A 17,752-nucleotide genomic window follows, 5' to 3' on the forward strand; every position below is an offset into this window, starting at 1 on the left:
CGGGACCCGCCGCCTTTCCCCGCCGCCTTTCCCCGCCGCCGCGGCGGTCGGGGCGCGCTGGGCGAGGGGAGCGGGGCGCGTGTCCTCGGAGGGACTGGGGTGTCCCCGGCGGGCCGCCCGCCCTGGCTGGCACCGAGGGCGCTGCAGTAGCAGTCATGTCTTTGGTTAGTTCCTGACACAAGGCAGGGCAGGGACACCGTCAGCATCCCACCCGGGCAAGTGGTTACCATACGTGTCTTCACACGGCATCTGGGATCTGTGCTTCTGTCATGTTTTCCACTAACCCGAGACCTGTTCTGTGTCACTACGGCTTTGAGCAGGTGGAAAAAGAGCCCAGGGTTTAATGGTCAGCCAGAGGCCTCCTTCACCGAGTTAACAACAGACTGACAGCTTGCCCTGATTCCCTGGGCATTGATGCGCTGCTCATAATGCTCATCAGAGGAGACTGATCACACTGCATAGCTGGCAGCCTCAGTCTCCCAGCAATTTCAGGCCTTCAAGAATCCTGTAAGTAAATACATGAATGGAAGGCTTTAGCTGGCCCATATAATTCCCACAGAGTTTCACTGGAGCTCTGGGACATCTTCAGCATACCCCAAAGATTTTAGTTCTTTCTTAACAGCCTTATGAGGGAGTGTTGCTCAGCTGCAAGTGAAAAAGAGCCACTCGGAGATGAGGTGCCTCAGTTAAAGGTCACAAAACTGTTCCATGGTAGAGCTGTGGATGAACCCTGATCTGCCAGCCTGACTCTGCCATGTCAATTTTACTAAGCCACACAGGGCTGCTTTTAAAAAAAATTCATTCCAGTAGTCACAATTCTTTCCAGACACTAAAGTATGTAGTTATGGAGTTCACTGAAACCCACCAAAAGATACACTTTTTCTGGAAAATACTTCTTTCTCTCAGGGCACATTTATTTTCTTTAAAAAAGGTATGTTAGTACAGTTTGCATTTTTTTTTTTCCAAAGCAAATTTGGGTTTGTTTAGTTTTATAGCAGAGAGAATTTAGAAAAGGAGTGAATAGATACACACCTGTCATCTCTTCAGAAAAAGAATGGGACTGAGGTTTCACAGCACACAGACATGGAATTTTCTTACTCTTTTCATCTGTTACCACCTTCTCTTTTGCAAATAATTTTAAATGAGGAGGAAGTCAACAGACAAATATGTGCAGTCTCATTATCATGTCTCATTTTTCCTGATAACAGCACTAGCAGGTTATGGGTGAAAGCTGGTACATTGATTAAGAAGTCAGAAAACCTCTTATATACATTTGCAAACAAACCCTGTATTGAGGACACTGCTGTTTTTTCAGGTGTGTTCTGTATTACACCCTTCATCAGTGACTTACCTGTATTTTGAGTTCCCATTCCAGAACGCAAGTGCAGCAGGAGGGATCAGATTATATTTTAAAAAAACAAAACCCAAAACCAAACAAGCAAACAAACAACAACCAAAAAAAAAAAAAAAAACAACAAAACCAAACCCAAACAAACAAGAAAAAACCAAACCAGAAAAAGCTATAGAGAGATAGGAAGAGAAATTTGGGCAGAGCTTGGTTATGGCACAATAATTGTCAATCATTAACAGGCAAAGAAAGGAGGAAGGGATAGAGGGGAGGACAAAGGTTATAGTGATATACATGGAAGAGCAGTCCAGAAAGATGTATTCATTGGGAAGGTAGGTTTTTTAAAACACACCTTTGGAAGGGATATAAACTAGGAAAAGGACTTGACTAGTTTGGAGATGTTACTGTGTATTTTATATATGTTCTTAGAGACCTCCTGTTGGTAATACCCAAAGATATCTCAGTAATACATGAGTGATTTCACTGGCACATGTTACTGCCACATTCATCTTCCCAGGAGAGTTTTTGTTTTTGTAGGTAGGGGATGTTCTTAATATTCTTACTGGGAGTAAGAAAACAGATGGACTATTTAAGAGGAGTGCATAGTCACGTAGGACAGGAAAAAGAACTTCAGTTTGATATGCAATTAATTGGGGGATCTGTCAACTATTTTAAAAATGCATGGAGGGAGAGAGGATTTCCTGCTCATGAAGGAAGCAACACTTAAAAACAGAAACATAAACTTCATCCTCTCAAATTTACTGGAAAAAAAAAAATAGAGTGGCATATTGTTAGAGAGAGTGCAAGACTGAACTGTGTAGTCACTTTATACAAAATGAGAAAAAAATGATAGATAAATGCTTTATACAATGTTTCTGCTACCACAGGTGATATTAAAGCAACACTAGAAAACTGATGCCACAGCTCAATGTATATGTCTTTACTACTGTGCTATACAAAAAAAGCAGTCCTGTTTTGTCTGGAGAGGCAAAATGTAAAAAAAGCTTACATAAAATTTCCTTCTGCCTCATTTCTCTGCACTCAGTTTTAATACTAGGATTCCTAATACTTTATGGCTCAATATCCCCATTTCATAGATTAGTAGAGTAACAATTTACATTTTCTGCTCCAAAGATAGAAAGTCAGCAAAGCACAAAATGCATCTCCAGCTCTGAGTTCCCCTTACTTCCAACTGTGAGGCACTTCTACCACATTATGGGGTTTTTTTTGCCTCCATGTTTTCTTTTCAGTATGGTTCACAGTTGGATGTAGACAAAATCAGGTGTTATCCCTATGACGCAGATAAACCAAAGCAGGAAAGACATCCTTCCCCACCTCATCTTTTGGAGTGCAAAAAATACTCACTAGTGAGGCAACCCAGTGACCAGGAGCTCCAAATTGCTTTGGACAGATGTCCTTCCTTGCTAATCCCAAGTATTTCCTTCTCTTTACGTCTTCCTAAGGGCTCTTTTCTCCTCTGGTTCTCCCATTTCCTCTCCCTCTCGGATGCACCTTCTATCACCAGGCATCAGCAGCGGGGTCGGATTCCACTCCTGCAGTGAGAGAATGAGATTATTTCCTCCTCCATCTCCTCTTCCTCTTCCCCCTCTGCTGCCAACTCCTGCAGCAGTCAGTGTTTTTTCTTAAAGCCTCAGGTGCAGGAATTATGTGATTACACAGGAATTTAATCTGCCATTGAGAATAAAATGTTCCTAGCTACTGAAAACTCAGTGCAACAGAAGACAAATACAAATAACAATCCACCTTCCAATGTAGGGAAAAGGTTGCTTCAATTTTTGAATGCTTGGACTTGAGTGTATATACGGTCCCTGTTCCATCTCCTTTTACATGTAGTGGTATTTGGTATAGTTAACACTGGGTATAGCTAAAAATCTGTAGCCATCCAGCTGGAGCACTCAGCTGTTGGGGTAGGAGGAAAGAATCAGTCCAAAATGCATTTTTGTCTGAGCTGCTCAGGGCGGGAATGCCTGTGCAAAGGGAAGAGGCACGAGAAAAGGAAGCCTGTGACAGCTCTGGATGCCTCGTGCCCGCAGCGACATAGAAATACTAGAACTTCAATAGTCCCTTCTTTTAGTAAAATAACCTGTATAAATAGGACCTTGTAGTAGTAGTAGTATCAATTGATACTCTCATCTTCAGACCTTTTTCATTGCTGTGTACTTGGGAGCTATCACCGTTCCAGTCCAGTTGACAGAAATGCTGATAACCAGCTGGAGGATGATTGATAATTATTAAAATCTCAGAGGTAACAGGAGGAAAGACATCTCTGCTTTAACTCACAGGGACAGTCACCTTTCACCTATATTTACTGACTAGTTTTCTGGATCAAAACAACTGGGGCAAAAATAAGGTTCCAACTTTCTAGTGTGCATTACTTTGGTTTCAGAAGAGTGTAATGTCTTTGGAGAATGGTTAGAGAATAGATGCTATACTCATGCCAAGTAGTTTACGCAAAGTTAATGGAAACATCAACTCAAAGCACTACATAAAGGCATCACAAGTAAGTAAAATTAAATTGGGGTTGTTTTACAAAGTCAAATAAAAAGAGGGAAAGAGCAAGAGAAAAGTCAGTCTTGGTTTAGGAGTATTCAGAGATTTACCATAAACTGATTGCAGTTCAGTGCTAGAATGATTTCAGCTCCAAAAAATCTGGACTGGATGGGCAGAAACTAAGAGAAAAGACCCAGCCAGCAACCAAGTATTGCTCCCTCACCAGTGGTATTGGGAGAGAATTGGAAGGGTAAAAGCTGGAGAACTCGTGGGTTGAAATAAAGACAGTTTACTAGGTAAAGCAAAAGCCACTCACACAAGCAAAGCAAACCAAGAAATGAATGAATCACTGCTTCCCAGGAGCAGGCAGGAGTTCAGCCATCTCTGGGACAGCAAGGCCCCGTCACATGCAACAGTTACTTGGGAAGACAAATGCTGTCACTCCAAATGTGCCCCCCTCCCTGTTTCTTCCCTCCACTTTTTTTACTGAGCATGATGTCATGTGGTCTAGACTACCCCTTTGGTCAGTTTGGGTCACCTGTCCTGGCTGTGTCTTCTCTCAATCTCCCATGCACCCCAGCCTCCCTGCCAGCATGGCAGCATGAAAAGCAGAAAACCCCTTGGCTCTGTGTAAGCACTGCTCAGCAATAACAAGAACATCACTATATTAGCAGCCCTGTGTTCATCAGAAATCCAAATCATAGACCCATACCTGCTGCTGTGAAGAAAACTAACTCTACCCCAGCCAAAATCAGCACAATCCAAGCTACGAAATAAGGACTATTTAAGAGAATATTAAGCTTGAGGGTCTAGCCACCTTCATGCCTACTCCACTTTAACTGGTAAAGAAAACAAAAAAGTTTGAAGTATCTGCAACATGATATGGATTTTTTACTGTTAGGAAGTGTGCCCAAGTCAAGATCAGGTTAGAAATTACTTGGGCTCATTGTGTGATAGATATTGAACTGTGTGTTAATCACACCCATTCTAGCTCCTGTTATCCAGGTGCAATGGATCATCACTAATACCTGAAGGGCCAGCTGGAGACCAAAGGTTATGCCTCTGTGGAATTTATAATTTTTCGTTACAAATATCTCGGGATTGGAGAAGAGGCATGGAGTTCCCCTGTGTGGATAAACAGGAGGCGCTGTTTCCCAGAAGAGTGAACTGGTCAGCAGCAACAAATCAACTTTAAAACACAACAGTCCAAACAGTAAAGCAGGATGAATGAATCTGTGGTCTGTCTGAAGTGGTCTGTGTACCATGCAAGGAGGTTAAAAGTATGCATATCAAGTGCTGTGACTGATGGTTACTGAATTGGGAGATTCTTTTTTGTTAACTTTTTTGGAATTAATACTATCTCTGTTATCATTGGTTGCATTTGCAAGAAGTTTTTGTTCCCAGATGTTTATTCTCAGCCCTGTGGTTCTTGCGTAAGTAGTCTTCCTCAAATGTGATCCTAGCTTTATGCAACGATTAAGATTTTTTTCAGGCTGCTTGGCTTGCTAGTTGTTCTTGACAGTTACGTTTCAGCTTTCTGAACATGCACATGTTCCTCTCATGATTTCTAGTAACAGCATCCCCTGACAGCCTCCAGTTTTGCTGAGCTTCCCCAGGCTGCTAGGGCATTTTGACAAGAGAGAAGACTCACAGTCTTCAAAAGAAAGATTTCCAGCTAACCCCTGGAGAAGCACTTTCTACTTGTCAATGTCTTTCATCACCCTCCCAGCTCTGAGAGGTGGTGATGATCTCCCCTGTGTTATCCAAGAGCAGCAAGAAGGGAAGTGGTCTCTTGAGATTGCTCTCCAGTGCCATTGGAGATGCCTCCAGATGTGTGCCTGCATTTTTTCTCTCACTGACAATGTTGTCTCACACATTTTGGGATTGAGAGAACCACAAGTCAAGGAAAAAGCCTTTCCCACTAGCATGAAAGTAGTAGGACTCTTAGACAAAACACTAGCAAACTCTCTCACTACTTTAAAGCAAGTAACAAAACATTTGAAAAGCAAAATTGACCCATTTAATAGAAATCCCATAAATCTTGTTTACTTTGCTTGCATGATTAGGGTTGCTAATGTTAGCAGGAGGAAGATGAGCAGCATGTAGCACTATTCACTTCCCTCTGCATTTGAATTTTGTAATGCACACATTTTTCCCTTAGAAACTGAAGGCGCTTTTTTAAAAGAATTTTTTTTTCTTCCACGTAAAAAAACAGAGAACCCACAGATGATAGGTTGGCAATAGCGACCAGCATGGAATAATTACCTCTTTAACACAGTTAAGAGATACAGAAGGAACTGTCACATCTGTGCCACCTACATACAGGAAGGAACAGACTGTGGATGTGTGCATTTGGTTGTCAGACCACTGCAATACTGATGCTGCTGGTACTCAGGGCCTTCAAAAAGGCATGTTTGTCAATATGCTTTTGAGTCCCTAATTGTACTCAACTAAATTTGATCTTCACCTTGAGAAATTGTTTCGTGTACCTTCTACTCTTTCTCTCTAGGGCCTGGGCCTTAACGCTAAGATTGGTAGCTTGTAATTTGTTTTCCCAGCCTCAGTCTTTCTGTGGTCCTCAAAAAAGGGGAAGGAAACCCCTTTTTCACTTTGTTGCCATTAAGATCCCTGATCCTGTTCAAGGCTTGAGACATAGTTGGCTCAAGAACATGGAGCTCTGTCCTGGATCAGATACATTGTTGGAGGTGAAACAGTAGCTATGGATACCATCTGCTCAGGTAGCGTGTCAGTGCTATCGCCTGGCTTTGCTATTTCCAGCCAGATTCGCAGAAGCAACAGGAAAAGTTACCAAGCAAGGCAAACAGGGCTGGGTTATTTTTGTTACATTCCGTTTCCTTGCAGCTGGTCAAAACACTCAGAACCTTCCAAATCTGACCAGATAGAAATGCAAGTGAAAACTGAACTTGAAGTGAGCAGCAGGCAAGCCTGGAGCAGTATCTTGTGTTTAGTACCTGATCCCCTTTGTCCTGCTCTGTTTCATGAGCAAGAATGAACAGCCTTTTGTGCACACAGAAACCAGAAGGTGTAAGTGCAAAGCCAGAAGATCTCACCTATTTTTAACATCTCCCAAACCCCAGGGCAAGACCCCAAGGAAGACATTATGCAGGACAATGGGGTCATGTCAGCCAGGAAGCCCCAGGGCAGCAGGGGCTGTAGCCAGGGCCCCACTGGGTGGCTGCAGAGCAGGAAGACCAAAAGGCAAAGAGCTGCTGAGCTGAGCCGAGCTGAGCCGAGCTGAGCTGAGCTGAGCTGAGCCTTCAACCCCAGGCAGTCCTCAGGGGTCCTGGCCCTCTCCCTGCCATGGTGTTCTGCCATGTCTGTGCCTCTGCAGTTTACCTCCCTGCAGAGAGCTCCCAGGCCAGGGGACAGCAAACTGCTCAGCCCCTGCAAGTTCAACCGCTGCAAGGAGCAGGGAGATGGTCTTATTTAAGGACCTAGTACAGTACCAGTAAGCCCACTGCAGTGGCCGCTTCCTGAGTACTTACCCTGCCTCTGCTCATGAAAAATACCACCTAAATTAGACTTGGGCCATTAAGTTTGCTTGGTGCTCTTAGATCGGGATTTGTTTCTTTTTATTAGATACAGTTTTCCAAAGGGGTGGATAATTGCTATTCCATCTTGAAATTAAAACAAACCCATGATCGACTTTCTTGTTACGTATAGTTTTCTTGCATGATTTAGGATTTGTTTCCTCTTTTCTCTGCTGCTGGGAAATGTGGGGCAGGGACACAACACAGCATCTGGGAAGCTGCTGTAATCCCATGCCTGAGACGGTTCATCAGCTCAGGTGCCACGGGAGCTGGGAAGAGAGATGGCTGCCCCTGTGCCATCCATCATGGAAAAAAAAATGCCTAAAGCAGTGTGTATTTAAGGTTACCATCTCCCACATGGCCCTTTGCTCAGAACATCCCAACATGTTGTTAGTTACGGAGCAGGGCTTTGGGCTTAGGTTTATTGTGAGAAACCAAAGGCGTACTTACCATTTTCTGTAATAGCAGTGGAGTTTAAATGAATGATTGTACTAATAACTAGGAACTGTGTTTCTCAGATTTTACTACATGTAAACACAATCATAAGTGTAATCAATGTCAATGACTTCCATTTAATTCTCAGATAAAGTTTCCTTTTAAATACCACACCAAATTTGACACAGTCAATGATAAATGGAATGCAATTAGTTCTACTATTTGCTTTGATGATATGCTAAATTATTTCTTACAACAGACCATTTATTATTCAAAGCTAATGGTTATACTGTTGCATTTAACAAGTTGAATATATCTTAAACTGTGGCAAACTGCTACGTTTCAAAATTAGATACTAAAGCCTAGAAAAAAGTGATTCCATGAATGAGTTTCATCTAATAAATCCTTGTCAATGCTCAAGTCATAAAATCTTAAATTGGAAGAATTTTGTATATATTTCTCATGATTGCACAAATAAAAAAATAATTATGCTGCCTCTTAGTGATTTGCAGTCACTGAATGGATATTTAATCCTAAGGAAAATCTTCAAATTTAAATGTTCTTATGGCATTTTTAACATAAGGCATCTTCTAATTGTTAACAAGACAATTATTACTTTTTTTCCCTCCAGAAATTTATTATGAGCTTACCATGATAATTTAAAAATCAACAGAGAGAGTGTAGTACTCGGAAAGACAAAAGTAATTTCCTAACTTTTCACTTCGTGTTGGTTTTGCATGTCCTGGTTTTTGGTAGCAGGGGGGCCACAGAGGTGGCTTTCTGTGAGAAGCTGCTGGAAGCTTCCACCATGTCCGGCATAGCCAGTCTCTGATGGCTCTGAAGACGGACATGCTGCTGGCCAAGGCTGGGCCAATTAGAAATGATGGTAATGCCTCTGTGATAACAGATTTAAGAAGAAACCAAAACAAAGGTGGGGGGCACAGTTCTAATTCCAGTCAGAGAAGAGGAGGCAGTGAGAACATGTGAGGGAAAACAACATGGCAACATCAAGGTCACTGAAGAAGGAGGGGGAGGAGGTGCTCCAGGCACTGGAGCCGAGATGCCTCTGCAGGCCGCGGTGAGGACCATGGTGAAGCCGCTGTCCCCCTGCAGCCCACGGAGATCCACGGGGGACGCAGAGATCCACCCGCAGCCCGTGGGGGAGGTGCCCGTGCTGGAGCGGGTGGATGCCTGGAGGAGGCTGTGATCCAGTGGAACACCCGGCAGAGAAAGAGGGCCTTTCCTTCCAGGCTGGAGCAGCCTGTCCTTGGAGGACTGCACCCCGTGGAAAGAGAGACCCACAGCGCAGCAGTTTGGGAGGGCTGTGTGCCCGTGGGAGGGGCTCACGCTGCAGCAGGGGCGGGGTGGCTGCTGCTCGTGGGAGTGGACCCACTCCGGAGAGGTTCAGGGAGAACTGTCTCCTGTGGGAGGGACCCCCGGCCTCACAGGGGAAGACTCCTCTCCCTGAGCAGCGGAAGGAGGTCTTGGGTGACAAACTGACCAAAACTCCCACCCCCCTGCCCCCCTGTGCTGTCAGTGGGAAGGAGGTAGGGGTTGGGGGAAAAAAAGGTGTTTTAAGGGCTTATTTTACTTCTCATTATCATCCTCTGATTTTGTTAGTATTTTGTATCTATAAGTTGAGCCTGTTTCACCCTTGGAGTGTTTTATCCCAGTCCTTATCTCAACTCATGAGCCCTTCATTAAATTTTCTTCTCCTCTGTCCAGCTGTAGCAGGGGAGGCTGTGTGAGTAGCTTTTGTGGGCGCCTGGTGTTTGGCCAGTGTCAAACCATGACACACTTACACTGAAATTTCCTCCTATCATCAAAAGGCAGGTCTGTCCCATCTTGATTTATTTTATTCCAAGTTTCAAAATAATGCAGGCAGCAAATTCTGGTTGTTGTTAGAGAAAATTCTTTCACAACATGAGGGGTTACAGAAATGGGCAATTAATTCTTCATTCTGTGGTTACCTTAATAACAGAAAGACAGGCCTACATCAGGTTGCTCTGCCCCAGTCACCTTGCACACACTTGTCTGCCCCCTCCCAAATACCTCCTGCCTCCCTGTTCTTCCTTCCTTCCTTCCACCCACAAGTGGCTGCAGCCCCTCCAGGCACATCTCTAAATCTTACACTCTTCTGCCATTTCCCTAATGTTTCTTCTTCCTTCTATTTATTGAATTCCTCAGAGATTTTTTTCTCACTCTAGTACCTTCTCCTATTTTCTGAGCTCCATGTTTTCTTGTTCCTTGTGTGCAGGGTTTATTCTTCTCAACAATTCAATCCCTCTTAAGATGACAGGAAGAGTTGACACTAGGGATTAAGGAAAAATTAGAAAATATACCAGTGTTTCACAATGAACACTTAAAAACATCACAAATATCATACTGGTCTCAGTAAAATCCTAAAAATTAGCAACCATGGATTGCCCCTTCTGCCAAGGACCATGTAGAAATGAAAAGGGCATCTTAGCGTTTTTCCTTAGGAGAAAAAGAAATGCTCTAGACATTCAAATCATCCTTCCAATTTTGCTGTCCATACAGTATCTTCATATATCTGTCCATCTTGAATAAAAACAGCTGCAACAGCGAGATTTGACTTGGGAAATTCCACTTGCAGGACCACAGCTAATACACTGCTGTGTTTGGTAGGCTTTACTTTAAGGCTCTGCCTCATTATTTTCTCTGTAAACTGTCTGGTCTCTAAATTCTGATCAGAAGTATATTCCCATCATCCAGATGACATCCTGTCTCCTGCCAACATTTTGGCTGGGATAACATTCCCTTGAGGTTCTCTGTCTAGATAAAAGAGACCTCAAAAAATTCTGCATGACTGGCCTAGGGCTGCCTGAAGCTGCAAGTTCTGCTTAACTCTGTCACAACACTCCATTGTATGTATTCATTGCCCCTGCATTTATCTTAGCAAGATTTCATAAAGATTTTTGACGGATGATACATGACTTCTAAACCTTGGTATCCCAACAGAAATATCAGAAAGTGGCAGAGAGCTGCTTCTTTTTCAGTTTGAGGAAAGGCTGCAGGCACCAACAGTAGCAGTCTATCATTGCAGCAAAAGCAGTCCATCATACTTGCTATAGCTTCCACTCAGCTCCAGTCAGATACAGCTCTGTGATTTTAGCACTTCAAAGTCTCTGCATTTCTCCAGCACTTATCTTTTTCCAGGGAGTCATGTTAAAATGACCCACCTGCAGAAGGTTTTGTCTTCAGCTTTTTCAGTGAAAAGGATTTATTTAGCAAATAGAATCCTCTTCCCTTTTTGGGGAGGGCACTGGGTAAAGCTCACATTCTACTCATCATTTTTTTCTGCAGCAGAGTGGCTGCTTGCACTGAGATGAGATGTCAGCAGGAGCTCAGTGGTCATCTGCTCTGTTTAGCCAAACAGCAATGGCTTGGACCAGCCTCAGCACACCCCATCTTCTCCCTGGCCAGTCCTTGACAGGCTATTGGGGGCAAGGGGTGTTGAGAGATATAGAGGGAACCTGGGGCTGTGGAGGAGGAGGGAGACAAGGATGGGATGAGGTGAGATAGGATTTCTGCACAAATCATGGGAAGCAGACATGGTTACTGCTGCTGCCCATGGAGCAAATTGTCTCCTCCTACAACACCTTAGATGAGCTTCTGTGGGACGATGACACCACAAAGCCATGCAATCCATGTACCATTACCATTGGCCAGAGCCCCATAGGGGAGATCTAAATCACGCATTCACATGGCATGCTTAATGACCCCATGAGTGAAGTATAAAACAAAGGTAATAATATAGAGCTGCAGTGAAATCCCTTAGGATACTGATGAGAAAGCAGGCAGCTCTGCTTCCTGCAAGGCAGGCGCTGATTTCCTCCGATGGCAGTACCAAGCTGTCACTGCGGCTGCTTGCTTTAGCGCGGGATGCCAGCTGCATGATACCATTAGCATTCCTCATCAGCCACGGCTTATGTCTCTCTGTGCACAGCGTTGGAAAACCAGGTCATTCTCTTGGCTCATCCTCCTCTGATAACTCCTCTTTTCTTCCACTGCCGGGAAGACGAGGATGGAGTAATTAGTTTTCACTAATGTTCATCTCTATGTGGAACTGCTTTTTTGCTCAAGCCAAAAATGAAGTTTTCACATAGTTTGCATGCCCTAAGAGGAGGAAAACTGGAGACAAATTTGGGAGGCACCCATTTTCCTTGTGTTATAATGACTCAGCTGATATTTTACAAAATACCACAGAGAATACAAATGACATGTTAAACTTCCAGTACTCACCGAACAGAGAATAAGTGAGTGTAATTCCAATGAAAATACAAAGTTAAATGCCTACCCATGCCAGATAACAACTGGTACTGCAAGGCTGTCATAACAAGCAACCTAAAATCACACCCTTAAGTAGAAAAGCTGCCCAAAGTTGTATTTAACTGCTCGGGGTTTGCAGGCAGATCAGAGTCCTGATATTCCGAAGAAGCTGCAGGGGAAAATAAAAATGATAAATTCAACCCAAACACCAGATAAGAAGTTCAGGTTTTCTTAATAAGACAATGAATGTGATGGCTTCTAAATCTTTGAGGAATAAATTTTGAAAGGACTGTATAGAGCATGATACAGAGAGATAAAGCAACAAACTTTATTAAAGAGTAAGTTATTTTGGGCTGTGGGTGAATACATAAACATAAATGCCCACAAAGAATTATCTGGTTGGTACAGTGAGGCTTGTATATTGGTAGAGTAACTGTATCAGTAATTAAAGCTGCATTAATGTGCTTGACTGATGCTCTGAAAGTGTCATTGTAATGGCAGTCACAGCACCAACTGAAGCAACTAAGCTGTGAGAGGAGGAGCTACTAGCTACAGAGGCTCCTTGTCAGGAATATGCTTGAAATTTAATATGTTGGTACACTATTAAAAATAACATGATTTAAATAATAATACGCCCCCATCCCCCACTGTTTACTATCTACTGGAATAATTGCAATATCAACCAAATTGCATGCAGTGTTTTAGGAGATAAAATATGAAGCAGAAAACTTGTCAGTAGTCATTGATATCCTCTCATCACCAGGGGGGCTCTTTGGAAAGAAGCACACCAAGTTTCAAGCTACTACATTGTATTTTGGGAGGCTGGGAAGGATCAAAGTCACCCTGAAATTACAGTTGGATGTGAAGACACGAGAAACATTTAAATTTCTCTTTTGCAATGATTTAAGTTAAGAAGTCCTAAACATGGCATATAAGCTGTCCAGACCTCTGAAAACACAGATCCGTTCCTTCAGTTAGGTGAGAGTTACAGCTCACTGGGAGAAAAATATCAGCCAGGAAAGTTTGCAAATAGATTTAGTGGGAATACTTTTGCTCCTAAAACAAGAGAAACATTAAAAAAAAAAAAAAATCCTACTGAAGCATAGATGATCCTAGCTGCCTAAATTCAGAAGAGTAATTTTACAGAAGATTCAGATACACCAGCATTATTAAAATAGGATTTAGCCCAGAAGGCCACACATCCCTTAAACTTGTCATAACAACTCCAGATATAATAGAAGCCCAAGGTCAAACTATACTTCAGATATGTGATGTTAGTTGCAGATATCTTTGTTATATTTTTCAGCTTCATCTCTTGCAAGCCATCGGGTTTCAAATAGATCCTGAAGAAATAAGGATCTTCAGTAAGTCAAATGACCTATTACCTGCTTCCTGAAGTGATTAATTTAATAAAAACTATTTCAGTGTTATCCACAATCAGTACCAATGTGATAATGAATATCACCTTAGTCCTCCATGTTGTGTGAAAACAGCACTTTGGTTCACAATGGGGTAATCACAATTTCATATATACATGAGACCAATACTAAGGACTTAACAGTTACAATGATGCACAAAGAATTAATTCAAAGAACCCCTGGACAGAAGTCCTTCCTTGAATTTTTTTCCAGATTTGAGCCTGGAATGTCAAGTGTGCTTAAAATGTAATTTGCAGCAATGAGCATTTTACCATGATTGGGCTTTTCTTATGCATTGCCAAAAGTGAGATAAAGGAGCTTCTCTGACACTGTTAGGCCCCGATTCTTGCACTCTACATGCTTTGGTGATATTTAGACTATGAAAATATGCACAGTATTAGTGCTGGTCTTTTGTAATGCAGCTACTGAGCTGTTAAGAAGAAACCTAAACTTTGCAGTTGCCTCCTCCCATAAATCAAACACTGCCTGTTTCATCACTGGAGGTGCAGAATTAAATACCCTTTAGTTAGATCTTGTAGTGAAGACAAACACTCTGCTTTAGAAATTAACCCTGCAAATAAAAAAGTACAAGCAGCCACCATTTTTTTATGTTTTACTGCATATTTTCAGGGGAGTGCGAGGAGAGAAAAAGAGATTTCCAAGTTCACAATATATTAGAATAAATCCCTTTCTAGAAACATTGCATAAGATAGTGTAATAGTTCTGGTTTGATTCATTTATGACTTAAGATATTCTTTACAGATGAAGGGACACCTCTTCCTACTGCCAGCCCTTGGCCAGCTGCTACTCCTGGCACTTTGTGCTCACCCAGCAAACGGCTCACACCCAGGCTCTAGCAGGCCACTGATCAGTAACTAACACTTTCAGCTGAGTAGAGACTTCCATGGCAGGATAAAGTGACAATAGCAGAGGAGGCAGATTGTAAAAATCTGACCAGCCATAGTAACACACACTGGAGGACAGCTTGAGTTTGCACATTAACTTCTTTGTTTGTCTTTCTCCAACAGATGATACTTCTATCGCATAGTAAGTGAGCAACATTATTTGGGGTTTTGTATTTAATTAAAAGCTAAGAAAAAAAGGCTAAGTCCTCTTCTATTCTTATTTCTTGCAGCCAGTGATCTCAAAGGTTTTCACTAAACAGTTGTGCTAATACTCTTGTAGTCACATATCAAGAAGTGGGAAAAGTGGAAAACACTAGAAACATAGAATCACACAGTATTCTGAGCTGGGAGAGACTCAAGAATATAATTAAATCCAACTCCTGCCACAGGGCAGACTAAAAGGTAAACCATATACCTAAAAGCATTGTACAAAGCCCTCTTGACCACTGACAGGACTGGGGACGTGACCACATCCCTGGAGACCTTGCTGCAGTACACATCTCTGAGCATTCAGCCCAAAAACCGTGCGAAGAGACCTTTTGTTGACAGCACTGTCATGGAGAGCGCAAACCTTAGCTGTGGTTGTGCAATTGTGTTGCGAGGGTATGAGAGGATAGTAACTAGCTGTGCAGGAAAAGGTCTGTGGGACTGAGTTTAGGCCTCAGGCTCTGAACATGAGCCAGCATGGTGGAGCTGCTCAGGAAGACTGCTTAGAAGCTGGTAGAGACACTACCATGGTAACGCCTGCAGTTGTTGGATCTGGTTCAGAAGGTTTGGCTCTAGCACCCATGGCCCATTAATGTTTACGCAGTGTAATATATTATAAATGAAAAGCAGTTCTGGGGGGGTCCTTTGTAGTGCTGGTGATGAGGTGATTCCTTCCACAGTTTCATCCATGCTAGCATCTTCAATAGGAAGAGTGGTCTCTAGACCATTCATGTCTCACAAAAATGCTGCTGAAAGAGCCTGCAATCTTCTTTAGGATCCTAAAAAATGTAGCTGTAACAGCAAGATCTGCGTTCCTTAATCTGCTTTTTCATTAAGATAATATCTTATATGCAGATCAGCTTTGTTTGCCTCCAGCTTATTGCAGTTATGCATCTAAAGCATCACAGCCCTGAATGTTATTCATGAGTTGTAGTCTTCCACCCAGTACCACAGTGCATACACATCACTAACCTCACAGGTATAGGAGAAGGAAAAGTCACAGTCCTTCTGTTTAATAAAACAAAATTATGAGGTCACTTCTCTCTGCCTGAAGATGTATTAAAAATAAGAAAAACATTCTGAAAATATTCTGAAAAAGGTCAGAGCAACAAATGACCCAGTAAAGTGCACGGCTCTTTGAGCAGCAATACCGCTGAGCAAAGAAGTCTCTTCTTACTGTGCATCATAAATCCTGTCTCCAGTTCTTAAAGTGTTAGCAAGTAATCTTTCAAAATAGAACATAAAACCAGTTTCTGCATATCTGTGATATGGGTTTAAGGGCTTCCTACAGGAGCAAGCCTCACTTCTCCACCATCATCATCTATTACCATAATCTCCTACACTTCATGGTACTAAACGCGTGGTACTAAAAACAAAGTTTTATTACTGAAAAAAATTTCCTAAAATTACTGAAATTATTTTTAAATGCTACCCCAAAACACTTACATGGCATTTAAATGTAGTCCTAAAGCACATGTGGCTAGTACAAACTGTTTGCATTTCTGTATTTGTGCGCTTTTAGGAGTGAAAAGGATTTAGACAGCAGTTGTGATCCTTTAAGGATGATGTAGTCCTTACAGAGCAACTGTTCACAAACTGCTACACACTTTTCCACTGCAATTCAGGTCCCTTTGAAGTTCTTCAAAGTCTTGTTCATGTTCAGTGATATGATAATCGTGGGTAAGCAGGCATGGAAACGTCACTGACGCTGCTCATCTTGCAGAAACCCTGTGACACCTTTGACTAGGGTGTGTTATAGCACAGATGGTTTCAATCTTTCCTTTTATCTCTCCGACACCAGCATGACAGAGCAAACACTTCCACGGTGCTGGGGAACGTGACATATGGAGCAGGACTGATGCTGTGTATGCTCTTGCAAGCCCCAAATGGCCAGGGAGCTGCAGCCACCTCTGGCCTCCTCTGGCCTCGTGTGCTGCTCTGAAGCTTACTACAGCTTTCCATCTTAGCTGGGTTCAAAGAAAGGCCAAACTGAATCCCAAAACAAACAAACAAGCCCTAAGTGCCCTTACAAGCTTATCAGCATTGCTGAAGCTTTTCTTTAATTTCTTGTTTTCTTGTTTGTGCAAAGAAATCTGCAGTCACTTAACAGTCTTGGCATTGTGTGTGACTCCCTGCATCAGCAACTAGGTCAACCAGCAGGGTAAAGCACTGTACATGTGAGAGGCTCCCTCAGCTCATAATCAGCCGATGCCTGCTGATTATATTTTGGGAATTAGCTAGGTAGAAGAGAATGTCCTCCCAGGCATGTGCTACTCTGAAATTTTAGTCCATTTGCACCAGTCATCTGAAACCTCTTCTTGGCCCCAGCTGAAAGGAGTGCTAAACCCATGGCAGCTAAAACAAGACTAAAACCAGTGGAAAGTTCAGGGGGTTTGTCTTCTTCTTTGCTCTTTTCAGCACTTGTAACTACCCAGTAATTAGTCGCAGCACTCAACACTATATAGGGCTTGTTCTGGGTTCAGAGAGTATCAGCTTTCCCAAGTGATGCAGATAACTCTTGGGTAAGATAAAAGTGAGAGGATAAAGACACAGGATATTTTTATTTGGACTATTTTTATTTACCATATGAACATCATTCCTCTCAGTGCCTTAGGCAAAGACAAATAAAACTGCAAAGATGACAGCTACCCTTACATCTAGGCAGGCAGAACTCCCCATCCTGCCAAAGCGTGGGTTTGCTTGCTTCGTCTCTAGTGGAGCTGCCTCTGTTGTAGTGCCATCAATTTGGAAACACTGCTGCAAGAACATATTTTTGGCCTTCACTCAGAAACTCCTGCCAGCCCTCCACAGAGCCTGGGAGACCTTTTACGCTGTGAGCTTGCCTTTAAGGGAAAAATCCTTACAGAATAAATGATTTCTACACTGCTCTTGTAGCTCAAATGTTCAGATAATCTGTAAATTAAAAAAAACCCAACAAACAAATAAAACTGACAGCTTTTCAGAGTCCCACCTGGGACATACCATTCCTCTAAAAGCTATGGAATAATACCGAGATTACCTCCAAACTCACTCATATGACAAAATTCTTGAATCAGAGCACCAAAGCATTTGTGACTACACAGC

General features: G+C 42.6%; 1 long non-coding RNA gene across 1 annotated transcript; it reads left to right on the top strand.

Annotated features, from left to right (window-relative positions):
• Positions 1–1,481: 1,481 nt before the first annotated feature.
• On the top strand, positions 1,482–8,346 carry LOC116454280. The gene is made up of 2 exons (XR_004244046.1): positions 1,482–1,680; positions 4,851–8,346. It is a non-coding gene; the product is annotated as an uncharacterized LOC116454280 (long non-coding RNA).
• The last annotated feature ends 9,406 nt before the right edge of the window (positions 8,347–17,752 follow it).

Source organism: Corvus moneduloides, chromosome 1 (assembly GCF_009650955.1).
Source record: "Corvus moneduloides isolate bCorMon1 chromosome 1, bCorMon1.pri, whole genome shotgun sequence".
Taxonomy (NCBI): Eukaryota; Metazoa; Chordata; class Aves; order Passeriformes; family Corvidae; genus Corvus; species Corvus moneduloides.